The sequence below is a fragment of the Mustela nivalis genome, assembly GCF_964662115.1.
Source record: "Mustela nivalis genome assembly, chromosome: X".
NCBI classification, from domain to species: Eukaryota; Metazoa; Chordata; class Mammalia; order Carnivora; family Mustelidae; genus Mustela; species Mustela nivalis.
The window spans coordinates 119,510,650-119,532,492 of NC_139040.1; the positions used below are offsets into that span (position 1 = coordinate 119,510,650).

Below are 21,843 nucleotides of genomic sequence, written 5' to 3' on the forward strand. Positions count from 1 at the left end.
TATTTCTACAACTTGATAGAGTCCATAGATGTAAAAAATGCATAAGTGATGACCCAAGTCTTTCTAATATAGAATGTAGAGATGAATTTCAAATATTTCCATTGCATCAGGATTAGAAAGACAATGGCCAGTAGTTAAAAATTTAAGTCCCCTCATCCCTCCAAGCCCTGCTCTAGTCCATACTAAGGGTCTGCTTAGATTTAACCTGTTTTAATTTTTTTTCACTTAAAGATACCTTTCTGGCTTTTAAAAACATTTTTGAACCTTCATCTTGGACCATTTCAACATTCCCCTCTATATGGTATATATTACACAATCGCTGAGGCCAAATCTTTTTTTAATATTTGCATAACAGTGGCGTAGGTTTTCTGTTTCACTTTAAAGTTTCTATGAAATTTGCACTAACATTTATTTCGGCTGTTTGATTTTGTGCCAGTCGTCCATCCTTAGATACAATTAAAAAATCCTTGGGGCGCCTGGGTGGCTCAATGGGTTAAAGCCTCTGCCTTCAGCTCAGGTCATGATCCCAGGGTCCTGGGATCGAGCCCCATGTTGGGCTCTCTGCTAAGCAGGGAGCCTGCACGCCCCCTCCGTCCCCACCCCGCTTCTTTCTACTTGTGATCTCTGTCAAATAAATAAAATCTTTAAAAAAAAATCCTTTAATTTGGTCTTTAATATGGCAAAAGCCCTATATGAAAATAATTTCTGTGTGGTGGAAAAATGAATATGTTTTGCTTTTTTTTTTTTTTAAAGTTTTAGGCTTCAGTTTCCTAATTATGACTTTAAAAATACAGTATGCCCTATATACTAAGTTAAGGCGCTCACAAATGAAAAGCCCACAGCCAGCTTTTCAGAGTTGGAGAGAGAAGGCCTGCCAATGGGTTACCTTTTGCTAACACAGCACATTGTATTATTTTTCAAACAAAAGTTTTAAATCTGCTTATATCCAACCTCACAACGAGGGATGTTTTTCTCGTTTTGTTTGCTACATTCTGTACGGGGAGAGTCGTGGGCTGTTTCGGGGTTATTTTTACGACCGCCCCTTCCCCTCCGTGCGACCTCCACCACCTGCACAACCGCTCTCCTCTGGGCAAGGAAGATAACGCAGAGGAGACCCCAGAAGGCATTCTCGAGGGCGCTCCCAAGCACTCTCAAACCAGCGAGCAAATTACTTCCCCCTCCGGGTTAACCTAGTCCCGTTAGCTCAAGCATGGGTTTAGAGGAACAACTAAATTCAGACTGTGGAGCTGGAGGGGAATGCGTGGCAAAAGCCCATGGGGGGAAAGACTGTTTCAAGGAATATGCGGCAGCCCGCGGAGGAGTGGCTTTGCTCAAGCTGCTCTAAAGTTGCATTTTCCTTGTTCATCGAACTTGGTTCAGTTCCTAGGGAAGAGCCTGGCTTTTCGGTGCGTGGCCAGTGTGGGTGGTGACCGAAGAGTCAAAGGCGATAGCCAAGGGGAGCGAGTTCCTGCGATGGAACTTGACGCGGACCCCGGGGTCTCAGCTGGGGGCCCATCATAGTCTTGGGTGCAAGCCACGGGCTTCTTTTTGGCGGGAGGGCAGATGGTGGGGGGAGGATACAGGAAAACTACCCAGGGCTTTCCTGGGTTTGCAGCGTCCCCGTCGCCAGCTGCCGCTCACGCTGCCTTCCGGCGAAGCCCCCAGCTCGGGCCCCGCACGCGGCAGCGGTCATAGGGCGTGTTTGCGGCAACCGCAGGGCACGCGGGCCAGCCGGGGCGGGGGCGGGGCGGTGGTGGCGGTTGCGGGGCATGCGCGGCTCCGCGCGCGGCTTCTCAAACATGGCGGCGGCGGTGTGAAGACCGGTACCGGCTCGCGGGACCAGTGTGACAATTTGGCTCCTTTCGCTGGCGAGACCCGAGGTGCGTGGCGACTCCGGGCCCCGTGAGGAGCAGAGAGGCGGAGCCGTGGCATCCGGTCTCTGGTCGTTGTCCGAGGGCGGGCGGGTGGCCGGGCGCCCTCCGCGGCGCGTCCCGCGCGAGTAACGCCCCCTTACCGCCCCGCGGGGTCCGGCCTTAGCTCGGCCCCGCACCCCAGTTGCCCACCTTTGGCAGCCTCACCCCAGAGGCCAGGGCTCCCCTGCCCCACCTAGCGCTCTCCACGATGCCCCACAGCTGCTTTTGCGCAGCCCCTCGCATTCCCCCGGGGCCCCGTCGCCAGTCGCGGGCCCATCCCTTGCGCCGCGTTTGGTTGCCGTGTTGCTCTCTAGCCGCCCCCTGCCCCGAAGCGCGGACTGCACGATCCTGAGCATCTTCTTGCTGTTGGAGAAGCTGGGCTGGGGGGCCGACCTGGGGCCTCGGGGCAGCGCGGGTGGGCGGTGGGGCTGAGGAGCAGCGATGACTTTGCGTGGTCTGGGCTGAAGCCCGCCGATTGCCTTCTGAGGAGTTGTGAGATAACTTTTGGAGTTTGGGAGGGAAACGTTAGCCCGGAAGGATGCGCCTGTGGCGGAGCGCGGGCTCGGTCCCGGTGCCAGGTGCCCGTCGGACTCGCGCCCCGGGGCTCTGGGCGGCTGAGGCTTGGGTGGGGGGTGGGTGGCGGCGCCTATGGCTCGCCCTGGGGGAGAATTGGGGTGGGGGGGGGACGGCCCTCCTTGCTTGTGTGTGTGAGGGGGAGGTGGGGCAGAAAGGGGGGGCTCCAGCTCTTCGGAGGAGCTACAGGGCAGCGCTGTGCTCTCGCGGCATGACCTGGTCTAGGGACCATTGGTGCTTTTAAGGCGCAGCGTTCTTGCTTTTTCCACCTGACTAGTGGTTGTGCTGCATCCTGGTGTAAATCGCCAAATCGCTAGAGGAAGAGCGAGAAGGCGAATTTAATAGATTTTACGCCTTGAGGTTATACAGAGCTTTGAGGTCTGTAATTTGCCCCCTCCCCCGAGCCCCAGTGTTTGGCCCGCACCGGTATTTACGCATCCCCATTTAAGACTATTGATGTTTTTAAAGATTGTAAAGCATTTGTTATTCTTTACAAGGTGTGATTATAATTTGAATTTAGCCTTTATCTTGAAGAATTAGATTAGCTTTTATGAATGATGTGTTAAGGTGACTTTAGGATATCTCTGGAAAGTGAATGGATCTGTGAGTAGGGGGAAGGTAAGGCAGGGAAAGTGGATACTTATGATCATATGATTTACAAAATTTTCAGGGATAGTTTCCTTTACCAAAACAACTGCACATGCTGCTGCATTTTTAATGCTCCCAGAGCTATTCATATTTCTGCTTTGGGGAAACAGTATTATATGATGTATATCATTTATGGAATAAAACTTTCTATGACAAGCAGTTGTATTATAATAATAGTTCATAGATTCATCTAATTCTTTTCAAAAGCAGGGCTTGGGATGTTCTTCAGTAATCACAATTTTGCCTTTCTTGCCGTTCTTTTTTAAAATTACTCATTAAATAACGTATTTCCAGGGATGAAATTTTTTTTGGTCAGTCTTTGGTTTTGTATATTTAATGGAAGGAATGCAAAAATAAGCTTTTGGAAAAAAGTCCAGTTGGGATTTTGAGAAAGGAGTGACTTTATGAGCACTCACCTGATGCTTTGTATTTGTTTGGCTATAGTTTTATCCACAGTCTTCAAAACAGTCTGAAAGATCTTTTTAAAAACGTAAACATATTTAAAACAGCTCTGAAACTTTTAAATGAATATCACATGTATCACACAACCTTATAAACTTAAGGATGTGTGCCTGTTTCCTTTAGAGAACCTGATTTGTTTTGAAATTGGAAAAAAAGATTAATGTAACTGAACTACATTATGTGAGGTTGCTTTAAAGCTAATGATGTCATAATATGTACAGAAATCATTGGAGTCAGTCTTAAAGAGGTGGTATCAGTTTTTCTCATGAGGCAACTGGTCAGTCTTTTTGTTTCAATCAATTCATCTTTTTGAAGTGCCTGTGTTGTCTGTAGTATGGAGTTTAGTTCAAGGTGCATTTATTCAGAGGCTGTGAATGTTGGCTTCTGGGTGTTTAAGGCTACCTATCAGCAGTTTATTCCTGAAAATTTCAAAGTTGTAGCTAAGAAAATGAATATGAATGTAAAACAAGTAGTTACTTTGTTTCAAGGGCAAATTCAGGGAATCGGTATTTTGGATATAATTCTCCAAATAAAATTCTGGGTGTAACTGTGAATTATTTCTTACTTGGGTTGATATTAACTTTGTGTGTCTTTATGATTAAATAAAGCTATATATTTTCGTGAGATTATTTTCTAGGTCAAACATAATGTTTAGGCTTGGGAAGAAAAATGAATTATTGGTATAAATTGAAATCTGTGTGCTCTGGGGATTGAGTTTTTTTTTTTTTTTTTTAATGCTAAACAACTTCACTTCTATGACCAAGTAAGTAGTTTAGTTTATAACTAAATATTAACTGACTCATAATTTAGAGCATTTTCTTTTTTCAAAATGTTTCAAAAATCTCTGAGCTAAAAAGTAACAAGGGTTAAGATGGCCAGCTATAAACCAGATGTGACTTTCATTTTATTTTGGGTTTGTTCCTTTTTAGCTGCCTGACTGTTCCCCCCAGATGCTTCCTATCTCCCCTCTTCCTGCCCCCCCCCATTCCCTTTGCTGTTGGTATCTGTTTCCGCATCAGTGAAATGATCAGGGTAATCCTGCGCTGCCTCCCTGAGAAATAATTGATGATAATAAAGTGCCTTGAAAGGGCTGAGTAAATACCAAGTCTTTTGAATGAAAATGACGTAGCCTCTTGTTGCATTTAAGGAAAATCCAAATCCCAATTTTAGTTTGAGCTCTTGGTGGGGGCATTTCACTTGAGTATTTTATTGCCCTTCTCTTTTGGGTTAAATGGAATGCTTGTGTAACTTTAGTAACTGGAACACTGGAGGATGCAAGGGATCCTCTGCTATTTGAGTTATTAGTCGTCTCTAGTCTTTTTTTTTTTTTTTGCCAGGTTACCCTGTCCGCTCCCCTTTTCCCCTTTATGCCAGCTCTAGTCTGATTCCAGCTGTGAATGGAAATCTGAGGTCATTTTTCTCTTTTAGTTCTCTCTTTCTGGAAGTTTCTTTGTCTCCCCATAGTCATATTCCTGGTTTATAGGATACACAAGATAGAACAACGTGAGCTCTGCCAGCCATCAGTGTTAGAGCTGTGAGGCTGTGGTTGTGAATATAGGTCTGGCATTTGTAACTTGGAGTGAGTGAATCAAGTACCCCTAAGAATTTTAAGAACATTATTGATGTCTGAAAATTACTGCATAATATCTTAGGATTTGAAGGGATAGATAGTTAATTTCAGGAACCAAAATCCTGGAAATTTTGGAAATGGCTGATGTTGATGATTTTAAAAGAAAAAGTTCACCCTTCCCTGGCTTAGGGTTTTAATATTTGTGATCCTTTTTTCTTCGGGAAATAGTTGAAAGAAACCACTGCTGTTTATCTTATATTAGAATGGGTTGGTATAATTTAGTGGTAAGTGTTCTAAGACTTTAACTAGTTTGGGCTTTGGTTACTCTAAGGAGAGAAATGCCTTTATTACAGTGATAACACCTCATTTTTAAAAAGATAGCAGAAGTGATGGTTCTTAAAGCCAGATAACTTGAAAAAAATATTAAAAACCATCTGAGATTTACAATGTGCATATATATAGTCTTTATTTTTTGTGAGTAAGGCATTTTTGCTTATTTTGTCTATATGTTGTCTGATTTAAGTAAACCTTGGCTACCTTGGAAATAATAATGCAAGTGATTTTTATGCTAAATGGTTTCTACTAGACATAGATCCCTTAACCTTCCCCTACTTTCATTTTTTGGGCATGTGGTGGAAAGGTTTTGACAAAAAATGAGGGATATCTTGTTGCCTGAGAAGTGAAAGATTTGAGAATCCTTTAAGCAGTTTATATGGTGGTGCTGTTCAATTTAATTTTGTACTCATTTCCTTAAGCTGGATGAAGTCCTTATTTAACCAAGGAGAAAAAAAAAAAGAATAAGCTTTTATTATGAGTAAAGAGCTGAGAAACATTTGAAGATAACATTTGACTACCTACTACTTGTGACCTGTGTTTATGGCTGTGGTTCTGCCCCTTCCTAAGTTTATAGGAGCAAATTGTTGTAAGAGCGGAAAGAGAGTGCCCACCTTTTGTGATAATGCACCATTGTAAACTTCAGAAGGGACAGGGATATATTGCAATTCTAGGGCATACCTTTAGGATACTTTCTTTTCTCAGGGAAAAGTTGGTGGCTGTCTTTGTTTTTTGTCTTCAGAATACATATTTGATTTTTCTCAGCCTCCGTTTCTCATAAGAATTAACGGGTGCAGAATTCTAGTCATAAAGAGCTTCATTTGCTTGGTATGTACCTTGTAACCTTGATGTAGTCTTTTAAATTCATTATTTGTAGTGAGAGAGTTCTTATTTTCTTTATCATTTGGTCAATTTTCTCACCTTTCATCATTCTTAGCTAGTTTAAGATTGTGTTTATATTTTTAGTTCTAAGTTGACTGTGATTGAATCATGTGTTTTTTCTGTTGTCTTGCTTCTCTGTACAGTTGTAAACATGAGGTTTTTGCTGTGAAACTGTTGTCTTTTTTCTTCCATTTGAAAGGTTTAAAGTATTATTTGGAGTAATTCTCAATATACTTTAATGTTATTTGAAAAATAATGATCAATATTATCTTTATTTTTTATTGACTTGGTAGAGTTTCATAAATCTATTCAAATGAAACACAATATCTTTGGTAGTTATTAAAGGCATTAAAATGCACTACTTGATACTGGTAAGTACCTTTACATATTGTTTTGTTTTAGATTAGAATCTGTTTTGAGATTTTTTTGGGTTGAGATTTTGAGAGGTTCTAGAAATACTTAAATGAACAATTTACTGACACCTGCCTCACGTTTTAAGTATTGTCAGGGATGTTTAGTTTTCTGGTCACTTCAGACTGTGGTTTATTGCATGCTTTTCTGTAGTCTGTTGTCTAGCAGGGATTGTTGTTGTCATCATTTCCATTATTTCTTGTAGGGCTGGTGTTAGAAACCATAAATCTAGACTGCTGTGATAATAGGAACAGGCTGTAACCTGACCCAGTTCTTTTGTCAAAGTGTCGCACTGAGAGCTGCCTGTAGTAAATTGACATGCCCTGCTATTAACTTCAGTCCTCTGCACATGTTGGTGGGCAGCAGGTCTTTGGGACATTAGCCTGTGGCTGTGCTTTAAAACCTTAGGAATTTACAACTATAAACTGGGATTTGGGCAACCCTTGACTTGTCTTTCATTTATCTGTTTTCTGACATAACATACTTAAGTAAATGCATAACTTTCAGATAAATTGTTTTAAAATTGCAAGTAATTATTTCAATTGTAAGCTATAATTTTTGAGATAAATTAAACATTCTTAAAAATAGTTATTTTCTTGGGTTTGTTTTGTAACAGAAAAAGATTAATTTCTAATTTTTGGGGTGCTCTTTACTAAAGCATAATTGAAATTGCTCCTCTAGAAACCCTAATTTCCTCTAGGAGGCTAGATTTGATGAATCCTCACTACCAAAAATGTTCATTCTTAATATTGGTTATTCACAATTCAGAGATGGAATTTTATTGTTAAAGGTAATTACACCATTAGAATTGAGAGGTTTTTTTCCTGATTACTTTTATAGATATATCAGAGAATGGGAAATTTGATTATTTACTTGAGTGAATTGAGTGGGTGTTTGTGAAATCCTTAAGTAATGAATCATGTCCAATTCCAACAAGTTATATATGGCTATATAATGGATATATAATTTTTTTCCTATCCTCTATTAGGATAATAACTCTTACCAGAAACAAAAAAAAAGTGAAGAGCCAGCTGCTCTTTGTAAAAGAAAAATATACAACTCTAATGTATTTCACTTTAATCAGTCTGAGTTTTTGCATTTAGGTAGAAATGTGAAGTACTTTTTGCAACCAAAGTAATAAACTATTTTCAAGTCAAAATGAAAAACTTAAAGGTGCTATCTTAATGCAGTTAACTCAGACTTCCCTATCATTCTCTTATATATTGACTGGGCAGCAAAAAAGAGCTCTTTTGTTTGTTATTCAATTTTGAAAACAGTGTCTTTATAACAAGATAGATTAAGAAAGAAAAAAAAGTTCTACTTATGCTATTTCATTAGTATTTTCTGGTGAATTATGTGTGTGTGTAACTTTATCATTTATTCCAACATTTTCATTAAAACTACCAGCAAGCCTCTGTCAAATAAATAAATAAAATCTTTAAAAAAAAAGGGAGGGCACCTGGGTGGCTCAGTCATTAAGTGTCTGCCTTTGGCTCAGGTCATGATCCCAAGGTCCTGGGATCGAGCCCCACATCAGGCTCCCTGTTCAGCGTGAAGCCTGCTTCTCCCTCTCCCACTCCCCCTGCTTGTGTTCTCTCTTTTGCTGTGTCTCTCTCTGTCAAATAAATAAATAAAATATTAAAAAAAATACCAGCAAGCATATTTGTGACCCTTTCCTGGCCTTGAAACTTCTTATACTATTGATATACTCAAGGGAATATAATGAAATATTTATGCAACCAAGTTATTTTTTGTGTAGGGACAGTCTCTTTTCCTTTTTGTATGTGTGAATATTGGTTTAAACGATGTAGTTTAGTTCTGACTGTAATGTAATTGGAATTTAGAAACTGAATTCTGGTACAGCATATATTCCTAGCTGTTCTTCTCCCTAAAAAACCACTTATAGTAGTGACCAATTTACACTAAGTACTGACTTTTTGAGAACTCAAATATCCTAGAAATCAAATTCAGAGTAAAAAATTAAAGGTTTATCAGATGTGGGGAGGGAAGATGATGTGAGGAATAGGGGACTATCTTAGATCTCACAGAATTTTCTCCTTGGCCCGTTGACCTAGACTTGTGTAAATTAGACCATAGTAGATTAAACACTGCAGGAAGCAACAGAGAACGACAGCCAGCACCGCCCCCGTCCCACCCCCCTGCAATTTTTTTAAAACCACAATGTCCTGGGACTGTATGGTTTAGGTGTAAGTAGCCAGTAGCACAGCAGATTATATTTACCTATTTAACAAATATTTAGGGGGCCCTACATGTGAAAGATACTGTAGATAGACAATGGAGAATACAAAGATGAACCAGACATAATACTGCCCCTAAAAGCTTGTTTCTACCAGGGGAGATAAAGCATGTACACAAATGCAGCAGAAGAAATTTTAGCAAAAATGGTTAGGTATTCAGGGACTTATGTCCAATCTAACTGGGTGATCTTGTAGATCTTTGAGCCTTGATAATCTTAACTTTCAAGTGGACATTAATAACAGTAACAACCCTACAGGCTTTAGATAAGACAAACGTATATAAAGGCCCTAGTAGGGTACCAGACACTTAGCAAGAGTTCAGTAAGTGCCAGCTCATAGTATTTATTTTTACCATTTTCATCACTACCATCATTAGACCCTAGGGACCATAATTTTTATTTTCTTGTGCCTCATGGATCCATTCTATCCAAAGTGCATGGTATGTTTCTTTCTCCCTTTCAAAGCATGGACAGTGTATGGAAACCCTGTCTTTTGGGGGTCTTAACAGAATTAGGTTTGAATCATTTTTCTTTCACTTTCAGCTTTCTGATCTTTAAGGATCAGCAGAACTTGGTAATTGCCAAGATACTGGACAAAGGAAGAAGAAAATCAAAGATGACTTCTAATTCAGAAGGATTGGGTATTAGTAATGCTTATTAAAAAAGGAAGCAGAGGAAGAGTCACTTATTTTGAAAGGCAAAAGAGTTTGATTTCTTAAATATGTAATGTTTGAAGTGGCTGTGAGGCATTTAGACTGATGTTCAGTTGGCCAGACTAGAAATTTTGGAGAGAGTTTGAGATTAGAGTTGCTGATATACATTTGTTTCTGAGCCTTTCTTTAAAGAAGTAATAATAAAATCAAATGTTTGAGAATTCAAAAAAAAAAAAAAAAAGAGAGAGATGCTGATGTAGGAGTCATCCACATAGGGATGGTGCATCCCCGTGGAATAGAATGAGAGTCTAGACTCTAAAATTACTAGCATCTAGAAGAAGATACTGACTAGAGAAGATCAGTGGCTAAGGCAGGAGGAGGAAGTAGACATAGAGGGATAATAGAGGCAGGACAACCAGAGAACCTGGGGCTCAGAGATGAGAGGTGTCTGGAATGAGGGCTGACCTATCGCTCTTGAAGTGTCAAGAGAATAAGGACTGAAACACTGAAATGGGGTCTGATGCTTGGGAGGTAAATAGGGTTTTGGAAAGCAGTTGTGGGAAAAGAAGGAGGGTAGTGGCCAGATTGCAAAAAGTAAAGTATCCCAGCAAATCTTTGTATTTTGAGTGTTGTTATATTTATTACCAAAATCTTAGTTATCAGGAGACGGTTATTCTGGTAAATGTATAATGTAGTAAGTAGACAATCTTTTTTACACTGATAAAAATTTGATGTTGTCTCAATTTAAGCTAACTTTGCTCTTTCAGAAAATGTGGATTTTAATATCTGCCAGATGGGAGGTTCAGTGAACAAGTCTAATAATAAATGCTTAAGTTTGGACATTATGTATTCCCACCTATGGGACTTCTGTCTGGGAACTATGCAGCAAATTTTGCTGTTGGTAGAGGAACAAACTTTCTTCTTCAACTGTATTTTGTTTGTTTTTATACCTTCTCAGGTTGAAATTCCATATAAATTCCATCCATTTTATAACATCTGACCAATGGCTTAAAGTTGAAAAGGGCCCTGGGAGATTTTTTCCTTGTCAGACTTGTTAAGTTCCTGTCCGGGTCAAAATATTTATCCTTATTGACTCTTCACATAGTGGTCTCTAATTAGAGACTCAAGGTGTATTACCTTATCTTCAAAATGAAACAAAACAAAAAGAAAAGAAAAGAAAAGAAAAACAATCTGAAACAAACAAGTAGTGGAAAGGCTCTGTAATGGTAAAATTATAGACCTATTAACTTGCTAAATGTGCTAAATAGTTCTTTCTCGAAGAGAGAAAAATAACCACCTAGAACTTCCTCCAGAATCATATAAGATCAATGGGAATTTTAGATTTAATAATTCTACTGTTGGGGCGCCTGGGTGGCTCACTTGGTTGTGTCTGCCTTCTCAGGTCATGATCCCAGGGTCCTGGGATGGAGCCCCTTGTTGGGCTCCCTGCTCAGTGGGGAACCTGCTTTTCACTCTCCCTCTGCCTGCTGCTCTGCCTGCTTGTGTGTGCTCTCTCTCTTTCTCTCTGTCAAGTTAAAAACAAATAATTAATCAATTAATTCCACTATTATTCATTGTTTAATCGTACTGAGAAAATGGCCGAAGACAATGCAGGAATTTTCAAAGCATTTGTTGATCTCTTATCAGCTCTTAATTCTATAAGATACATTCTTCAGAACAAATGGTTTTATAAAAGATCCCAGAATATCAATGCTTGTTCAAAGTTTGCTTAGATACAGCAACTAGATTTAGTGTAACTGTGGTATGTTGGTAAAGGAGATGTCAGTGTCAGACACTTACTATAAAATAGTGCTAACCAGGGGCGCCTGGGTGGCTCAGTGAGTTAAGCGTCTGCCTTCTGCTCAGGGCATGATTCCAGGGTCCTGGGTTGGAGTCCTGCAGTGGCTCAGCAAGGTGTCTGTTTCTCCCTCTGCCCCTTTCCCTGGCTCATGATTGTGGTCTCTCTCGAATGAATAAATGAAATCTTAGAAAAAAAAATAATGCTTACCCAATACTTTTCTTTTGGCTGATTTATATTTAAAAAAAATTATTTTTTTCACACAGTGGAGTTGCTTCTTATATGCATTCAGTGAAGCAACTTCTCTGTATGCTGGCAAAAACAAAACAAAGCTTTTAATTTTTTTTTCTTGCCCAAATTTTCTCTTTCATATAACATGGAGAACTACTTTGGGAGTCTTGAGTCTTTCTTAAAAGTGCTGAAGCAGTTCAAAGTATACTGAGAACAAAATTAAGCTTTTCTGTTGTTTCCTGTGCAGACGATGACTTTGTGAGACGCGTTTGTATTTCTAAAAGAATGTTAGGCTCTTAATTTTTTCCAGAAAGACAGCAGCTGTGCTATCTGCATATGTGGTATGTAAGTCATATAGATATGTTGTTAGCTTCATGGCATATCTTTATTTGTGGCACTGGGGATTCAACTCTGAGTTGATGCTAGCAGTATTTACCAGTAGACCAGTCTATTCCTTTGGCTTCTATCTATAATCTCTACCTTTGTATTGTGACAAAAAACATAGTTGAATTACAGTGAAGTGCTGGGGCATTTTAAGAGGGATAATAGAACTTTCATGTTTTCTTAAATTACACTCAAAAATAGTTTCTATTAAATTAACCAGCATTCCTTTACCTCAAGATCTCTACATATTCCTTCTAGTACTCAATCCTAGGAAAAGGTTTATCTTTCTCATTGAATTTGTAATTTTATCTTGTAGTAAAACTTATATAGACCAGAGAGAAATTAACCATTCAGGTTAAGTACTGATTTTTTTCCAACTAGTATCTTTTTATTTGATTTTTTTTTTTAAAGGGGTGGGGAGGGGTAGAGAGAGAAAGAATCCCAAGCAGGCCCTATGCCCAGCACAGAGCCCAACACAGGGCTGGATCTCATGACCCTGAGATCATGACCTGAGCCCAAATCAAGAGTTGGTCACTTAACCAACTGAGCTACCCAGGCGCCCCTATTTTCTCTTTTTAATAATAAAAACCCCATCTTTCTCTAAGTATGTTATTATGTTAGAACCACTAATCCTTTTTAAAAAACAGCATGGTATAGGGATCCCTGGGTGGCTCATTCTGTTGAGCGGCTGCCTTTGGCTCAGGTCCTGATCCCCATGTCCTGGGATCAAGCCCCACAGGGAGCCTCCTTCTCCCTCTCCCTCTGCTTGCTACTCCCCCTGCATGTGCTCTCTCTCTGTGTCAAGTAAATAAATAAGATCTTAAAAAAAATAGCATGGTATAGGACATAACAATTGTATAGAAATGGTGAAAGGTTTTGGTGATCAAACAATATTAAAAATAATAAATATGTCATAAACTTAAAAATTAACCCAATGCCCTAGTAAATATAACACCATGTAACTTGGTGTTTATCACTTTTTTTTTTTTAAGGGGCAGGGCAGAGGGAGAAGGAGAGAGAAACTTCGGCAGGCTCCACTCCCAGTGCAGAACCTGTTACAGGGCTTAATCTCATGACCCAGGGATCATGACCTAAGCTGAAATTCAGAGTTGGAAGCTTAATGTACTGAGCCACCCAGGTGCCCCAGTGTTTGTCACTTTTTAGATTACAAAATAAGCACTAATTTTTCTCCTGTTTTGAGTGTAATCTTGAGAATAGTGGAGTTTTTCCTTAAGGCATGAAATTTTTTTTTTTTATTTTGAAGATTTTATTTATTTATTTGAGAGAGACAGAGAGAGAGAGCATGAGTGGGGAGGGAAAGAGAAGCAGACTCCCTGCTGAGCAGGGAGCAGATGCAGGGCTGGATCCCAGGGCTGTGAGATCATGACCTGAGCTAAAGGCAGATGCTTAACTCACTGAGCCCCCCAGGGACCCCAAGGCATGAACTTTTAAAAGGCATTATTGTCCAGTTTTTTTTTCTAAAAATATTGGCTTTATGAATTATAATATGGGCAGAATTTTATTAGATTGTTGATATATGGAATTTGGAAAGTATATATTTAAAAGTGGTTCAGGGATGCGTGGGTGGCTTAGTTGGTTAAGCATCTGCCTTCAGCTCAAGTCATGATCCCAGGGTCCTGGGATCCATTCCCACACTGGGCTCCTTGCTCTGCAGGGAGCCTTCTCCTTCTGTCTGCTTTTCCCTCTGCTTGTGTGCTCTCTCTCTTTCTCTCTCTGACAAATAAATAAATCTTAAAAAAAAAAGTGGTTCAAATGTATATTATGTATGGATTTACATATGTGATTTTTAACAGTTGAAGGGATATACACCAGATGGTTAACAGCAGTTACTGTTTTATGGTAAGGTTATAGGTGATTTTTTTTCTCCTTTTCTTATCTTACAATTTTATTTTATTTTAATTTATTATTATTTTTTAAAGATTTTATTTGACAGAGAAACACACAGGAAGAGAGGGATCACAAGCAGGGGAGTGGGAGAAGCAGGCTTCCTGCTGAGCAGGGAGCCCAATGCAGGACTCCAAACCAGGACCTTGGGATCATGACCAGAGCTCAAGGCAGACGCTTAGTGACTGCGCCACCCAGGTGCCCCATCTTATAATTAGAAAAAAAAATTAAAAATGAAGGAAGGTTAATCATTCATTTGCTTTTACATCTAGTGCCTAGATTGAATGAGAATTTACACATTTGCGTGGTGCCTGGGTAGCTCAGTCAGTTGAGCATCCTACTCTTTGATTTCAGAGGGTGCTCAGATTGAGTCCGCATTGGGCATCTGCACTGGGGGTGGAGCCTGCTTAAGATTCTCTCTCTCCCTCTTCCTCTGTTCCTTCCTTACCACTGCCCCCTGCGTTCCCCCCCAGCCCCACACAGTGCACTCTCTTTTTTTTTTTCTTTTGAAGATTTTATTTATTTGAGAACACAGGGGAGAGAGAGAGAGAGAGAAAGAAAGAGCACAGGTAGTGGAGAGGGGCAGAGGGTGAGGAGAAGCAGACTCCCTGCTGAGCAGGGGACCCCCCCCCCCAACCCCAACACACACACACACACAGGGCTCCCTCTGGGATCATGACCTGAGCCAGAGGCAGATACTTAATTGACTGAGCCACACAGGCACCCTTCTCTCTCTTAAAAAGAAAAAGAAAAAAGAATATATACATTTGCATTGCCAAATATAAACCTTTGATAGTAGAAATATTGGGGAGAGTTGGGAAGGAAAAGTGAATCAAGGAAATATATGAATTTCAGAATATTTGAAAAGAAATATTTTGGGGCGCCTGGGTGGCTCAGAGGGTTAAAGCCTCTGCCTTCAGCTCAGGTCATGATCCCAGGGTCCTGGGATCAAGCCCTGCATCGGGCTCTCTGCTCCGTAGGGAGTCTGCTTCCTCCTCTCTCTCTCTGCCTGCCTCTCTGCCTACTTGTGATCTCTGCCCATCAAATAAATAAATAAAATTAAAAAAAAAAAGAAAAATATTTTAGAGTGACTCAACAGTTCCATACATCACCCAGTGCTCATCATGACAAGTGCACTCCTTAATCCCCTTCACCTATTTCACCCATCCCCCTACACACCTCTCCTCTGATGACCTTAAATTTATTCTCTATAGCTAAGATTCTAAATGGTGTCTTCAAACAACTCCCTGCACTTTAACACCATGAGGACTGAAAGGGAAAGCTTACTGAGTCCCTGACGCATGTACTCATAAACAGTTTGAGTTCTTTTTGTGTATTGAAGGCTTTATTTGGCATGACTTTGGACTTTAAAAGAGATATATCTGCTCACAGGTACTGAGTGACTACGATAACTGAAAAGGAAAAGTTCCAAACTCTGAAAGAGTTGATCTTATCTAATATGGCTAATCTCAAACTAAAGGGATCTGGAATTCTTCCAGTCTTTATCTGGGGATAAGTAGTGTTTATTTTATTCCTTGGTCTGTGGTTCTACCTTTAAAATAAGTGGTTTGGATTCCAGAGCATTGGTTTTAAAGTTAAGAATATTTGCATTGCATTTAACTCCCAAGAAAGTTCTGTTTTTATAGAAGTACTTATTTTGGGGGCACCTGGGTGGCTCAGTTGTTAAAGCATCTGTCTTAGGCTCGAGTCATGGTCCCAGGGTCCTGGGATCAAGGCCGGCATCTGGCTCCCACTCTCTCTTGCTTGTATTCCCTCTCTCGGCTGTCTCTGTCTCTGTCAAATAAATAAATAACATCTTTTTAAAAAGTTTATTAAAAAATACTTATTTTATGGGCACCTGGGTGGCTCAGGTCATGATCCTGGAGTCCTGGGATTGAGCCCCATGTTGACTCTGCACTCAGCGTGGAGCTTGCTTCTCCCTCTCCCTCGGCCCCTCCCCAGTCATGCTCTCTCTCTCACTGTCTCTCAAATAAATAAGTAAAATCTTTAAAAAAGTTATTTTATACCCACCAGCAGTGTATGAGAGTTCTAGTTGTTCCACATCCTCATCAATGTTTGGTATTGTCAGTCTTTTTAATTTTAGCCATTTTATGAGTTGTACCTCACTGTGATTTTAATTTGTGCTTCCCCAAATAGTAATGATGTTGACCATCTTTCACGTGCTTCACAGGCCATTTGTGTATCTTCTTTAGCAAAGTGATCGCCCAAATCTTTTGCCAATTATGTTTTTATTGGGCTGTTTGCCTTTTAAAAATTGAATTGTAAGAGTTCTTTATATATTCTGGATGCAGAATATATAATATATATATATATATATAATATATATTCTGGATGCAGATATATATAATATATCAGATACATATTTTGCAGGTATTTTCTCCTATTTTGTGGCCTATCCTTTTCTTAACAGTATCATTTGAAGAGCAGTTGTTAGTTTTGATAAAGACCAGTGTATCAATTTTTCCTCTGATGTGTTGTGCTTCTTTGTGTCATATTTAAGAAGTCATAGCTTAACTTAGAGTCACAAGGTCTCTGTTTTTTTCTAGAAATTTTATAGTTGTGGGCTTTACATTAAATTTGTTATCTTTTCTGAGGTAATTTTTATGTATTCACTTCTAAGATAAGAGTTGTTTTTCTTTTCTTTCTTTCTTTCTTTTTTTTTTTTTTTTGGTACATGGAAATGTTTCAGTACTATTTGTTGAAAAAAGAAAAAAAACCCAAACGTATCCTTTCTCCATTAAATTACCTTGGCACTTGTGTTAAAAATCTATTCACCATATATATGTGCATCTTTGGGGATTTTATTCTGTTCCATTGGTCTATATGTCAATCCTTATGCTAATACCACTGTTTTGATTAAATATTGCCTTTGGATACATTATTAAGTACAGTTTATTATTTTCTTTTATGGTTAGTGCAGTTTTATGCCTACTTAAGAAATCTTCCAACTTATGTGCATGGTAGGTCGATTTATTTATCTAAGTCTTCAAAGATTTACTTTTAATCATTTCTATACATGTATCTTCACCTTCAAGGATTGTAGGATTACTTACTCAACTAATGGGAGCAAGGGATAACAGTTGAGATCAAGAATTCAGTTATGGGGGGTGCCTGGGTGGCTCAGTTGTGAACTGTCTGCCTTCGGCTCAGGTCATTGATCCCAGTGTTCTGGAATGGAGCCCTGCATCAGGCTTCCTGCTCAGTGGGAGGCCTGCTTCTCCCTCTCCCACTCCCCCTGTTTGTGTTCCCTCTCTTGCTTTGTCTCTCTCTGTCAAATAAATAAATAAAATCTTAAAAAAAAAAACCACCCGAAGAATTCAGTTAATGGTTTAGAGATTTGAGAGAAGGGCATAGGAACCTGGATGTACCCTCTGTGTGTGACGCATCCCTCAGTTTTTCAACTGAGCCCCTACGTATAGTAGTAGAACTTATTTTAATGTAATTCACAACTTTTTACTCTCTGACTCCCTACCTGGATTATAGCTCATTGCCCTTTACTTTCTGCTTGGATTCAGCACCCTGAATCCAAGCAGGATTTTCACTTTGTCTTCTTTTTCTGTTTTTTTTTTTTCCCCCCTTTATCTTTTTTTTTTTCCCCTTTGGCTTTGTTTCTTGTTTTCAAATTTTGTTTTTAAGATTTTTTTTTTGTTTGTTTATTTGAGATAGAGTGAGTAAGAGGGAGAGAGCACGAGTGGGGTAGGGGGCAGAGGGAAAGGGATGCTGAGCAGGGATCCCAATGTAGGCTTGATCCCAGGACCCTGGGACCATGACCTGAGCCAAAGGCAGAGGCTTAACCATCTGAGCTACACTGGCGCCCTCACTTTGTCTTTTTCTTTAGCCACTCCACTATGGTCTTTAATTGAAAACATCCTCACTCACAGTAGTATTGAATATTTAATTCATTTGATTATTGGAGTCTGACTTTCAGGGCTGATGTCTCAGAAGGGGTTTGTGGATCATCTCTGTACAGGTGGCTTCTGAGGGCATGGACCATGAGAGACTGTAGAGGGAAATAAGAGCTCAGTAGAAAACTGAGCAACTCTAGCATTTCATAATCAAGTAAAGGAGGCAGGATCCTCTTTAGTGTCCACTCATTAGTGTCCACTCATAGTGTCTTCAGCCTGAAATTCCTCTCTTTGTCTTCTCTGCTCATTGAAATACTCATCTTTAAAGGACCAGTTCAAGTGCCACTTCTTTTGAAAAGGCTTTTATATTCCCAGTTAATTGTGTTTTTGTTTTCGCACAGAGCACCAATTTTACCTCTATTAATAGAGCTTGTATTTTATTCTTTGTTCAATAATTACTTGTTAATATGTCTCTCTCACTAGATTTCCAAGGTCATTTGTAGTAGATTGTGTTTCTTCTGTCTACATAGTACCAAGCTTATAGGAATTCTTTAAATATTTGTTAAATGACTGTATCACACCTGGAAACAGATGGTGGTGATATAGAAAGCACCAAGAAAGTCTTTTAAGAGGTGGGATTTATGTTTGGTCTTAAAGGATGGATAGGGTTTCAAGAAGCAGCAGAAGAAAGGGTATTCCATGCAGATAGAACAACATGATGAGTTTTGAGCTAGGCCACAGGATACCTGTAGGTGGTAGATGATCAGGTGGCTTTGCAATTGTGAGGGACCTTAAATAGGCCCAGCAGAAGATTTTTTGTTCAATTCAGTACGCAGTGAAATCACTGAAGCAGGTAGATGATTTGGGCAGAAAGCAGCTTAGTCCATATCTGACATGTATTGGGTAGGTCCTGGTGGGGAAAGACCCTTATGGGAAAAGAAGTTAGGTTACTATGGTATTAGACCAGGCAGGAGCTAATGAGCATATAAACTAGTTAGTGCCAGGGGGAAGAGATACAAGAGAGTGCATGTTGGCTACTGATTGAATGTGTGAGTGAAAGAAAAGAGCCTCACACATTCAGTCATACCTGAGGTTTTAAATCCCAAGCACCTGGAAGAGTAGTGTGTTGGTAGAAGAAACAAAAATGTCAAAAGGAGCATATTTTGAGGAGATGATGCTTGAGTTTTTAAGTCTTTAGAGTCAGATACAGAAGGTGTTCTGGGTAGCTTAATGAATGTATTCTTCATGGGCTTCTTTAAATAACAAATTATCTTCCATTATACACATTATCATGTTCTGACCACAGGCACACAGAGTAATGGGAGATGGATATCTTATTGCTATATTAAATATTTCTGTGTACTACCTCTTCTATAGCTTTCATATTGTGTTTTATTCATAAGCCTATTTCTGAACGGATGGAGCGTTTGGAGGGCAAGGACAGTGTATTATTTGTCTTTGCTGTAGATTGCCAGGCATATTGAGGACATGCAGGAAAAGTCTGAATTAATGAATGAATTAATGGCTCACAATACATAGGTCTTTGAACAAGTAATTATCTTGTTAGAAGACTTGACTCTTATAGTTCTTAAAAGTTTTATCAACACAGTCATGATTCTTCCACCTCTCCATAATATGGGCTTATTAAGTGGGTTTTGGGATAGGCCTCAGATTAAATCCTAACTCTATCAATTTACCATCTCCTCTTTTTAATTCATTTAACCATAAAATTCACCCTTTTGAAGTGTTATAATTCATTTGTTTTTAGTGTTTTCACAAGGTTGTATAACTATTACCACTATTTAATTCCAAAATATTTTCATCACCACAAAAAAGAGACCCCCTAACCCATAGCCATTAGTAGTCACTCCCCTAGTCCCTCTTTTCCCAGCCCCTGCCAACTACAGATCTGTTGAACTAATTTTTATTCAAGAGAAATAAATTAAAATGATCTCACCGATTTCTAATAATAATGCCTTTCAGAAATAAGCTAAAAGGAGGCATTAATTGATCTTTCTCCTTATAGGAGAGTACCAGAAAACAATATCATGGGGCAAACAGTGAACGAAGGTTAAGATTTACTTTCTAAACATGATGATATTTTTAGTTATTCATTTGGGATGAGTACCTTCTGCTAGACTAAACTTTTGAAAAAGAAGTCCTTTTATTTTTTATATATTTTTTTAAGTTTTTTTTTTCTTTTTAAGATTTTATTTATTTATTTGACAGAGAGAGAGATCACAAGTAGGCAGAGAGGCAGGCAGAGAGAGAAGGAGAAGCAGACTCCCCACTGAGTAGAGAGCCTGATGCGGGGCTCGATCCCAGGACCCTGAGATCATGACCTGAGCCAAAGGCATTGGCTTAACCCTCTGAGCCACCCAGGCGCCCCAAGAAGTCCTTTTAGAAATAAAGTTATAGGAGGCGCCTGGGTGGCTCAGTAGGTTAAGGCCTCTGCCTGCCACTCAGGTCATGATCCCAGGGTCCTGGGATCAAGCCCCCCATCAGGCTCTATGCTCAGCAGGGAGCCTGCCCCCCCCCCCCGCCCCGCCTGCCTCTCTGCCTACTTGTGATTTCTCTCTGTCAAATAAATAATTAAAATCTTGGAAAAAAAAAGAAATAAAGTTATAAGAGATGTTAGGTGCTTACAATTGGGATTTCAGAACTGAGTAGCTATTAAAGATAATTTTGTTTTTCCTTCCTAGTTTTTTTAAATAAGATTTTATTTATTCATTTGGCGGGGAGAGAGAGAGAGAGAGACAGAGACAGAGACACACAGAGAGAGAACAGCAGGGGGAACAGCAGAGGGAGAGGGAGAAGCAGGCTCCCCACTGAGCAGGGAGCCCAATTCGGATGCAGATGCTTAACCAACTGAGCCACCCAAGTGCCCCTTCTTCCCGGTTTTATAAGTGAGAAAACTGACACTCAGGGATTTTAAGTGAACAGGTCATACAACAGTCTGTGATAGAGTCAAAACCAGAATCCATATATTCTAACTCTAATACGATTGGTTAAAAAATGCTTAATCCTGAGGTGCCTGGGTGGCTTAGCTGCTTAAGCGACTGAGCTTTTTTTTTTTTTAGAGAGAGAGACAGAGAGAACAAAAGCTGGGGAAGGGTCAGAGAGAGAGGGAGAAGCAGACTCTTTGCTGAGCAGGGAGCCTGATGTGGGGCTCGATCCCAGGACCTGGAGATCATGAACTGAGCCAAAGGTAGATGCTCAACTATCTGAGCCACCCAGGTGCCCCAAGCGACTGACTCTTGATTTTGGCTCAGGGCACAATCTCAGGGTCATGAGATTGAGCCCCATCTTGGGTTCCATGCCGGGCATGGAACCTGCTTAAGATTCACTCTCTCCCTCTGCCTTTGTGCCTCCCCAATAAACAAACAAACAAATAAATTTTTAAAAAATGCTTCATCTTGTCTTGCTTTAGTGAGAAGTCTGCTCACCTTGCCTTGGATATACCACACTCATTTTCACTCTCTCTTTTGTGTCGTGTAGTTGGCCTTTGAACAACATGAGTTTGAATTGCATAGATCCACTTAATATGTGGGGTTTTTTTCTTATAAATATGTTAGGAAACTTTTTGGAGGTTTGTGGCATTTTGAAAAAACTCCTAAATGAACCATTTCTAGATTATTAGTAGTTAAGATTTTAGGGAGTCAAAAGTTATTTGTGGATTTTCGACTATAGGTAATAGGTACCCCTAACTTCCATGTTACTCAAGGGTCAGCTGTATTTTCTTTTGTATAATACATCCTGCACACCTTTGCCATCCTAAATCCTGTTCTTCCTTCAAGACCCAGTTCAAGTCCTGTGTCTCTTATCAGCTTTTCTGTGGCTGACTGCTAAATGTTGTCCTCTGCTATTCTCAGTTTTGTCAGGTGTTTAGTGTAGTCTTAACTAGATTCTCAGCTTCTCTAGAGCAGGAACCATGCCTTTACGGTTTAACTTTCTCTC

At 39.9% G+C, this 21,843-nt stretch overlaps 1 protein-coding gene across 1 annotated transcript in view; it reads left to right on the forward strand.

Annotated features, from left to right (window-relative positions):
• Nucleotides 1-1,788: 1,788 nt before the first annotated feature.
• The window catches only part of SCML2 (Scm polycomb group protein like 2), a gene marked incomplete at its 3' end in the record, with an annotated part of 52,148 nt that continues 32,093 nt past the window's right edge, over nucleotides 1,789-21,843 (forward strand). The window contains exon 1 of the mRNA XM_082716533.1: nucleotides 1,789-1,880. The remainder of the gene's footprint in view (nucleotides 1,881-21,843) is intronic.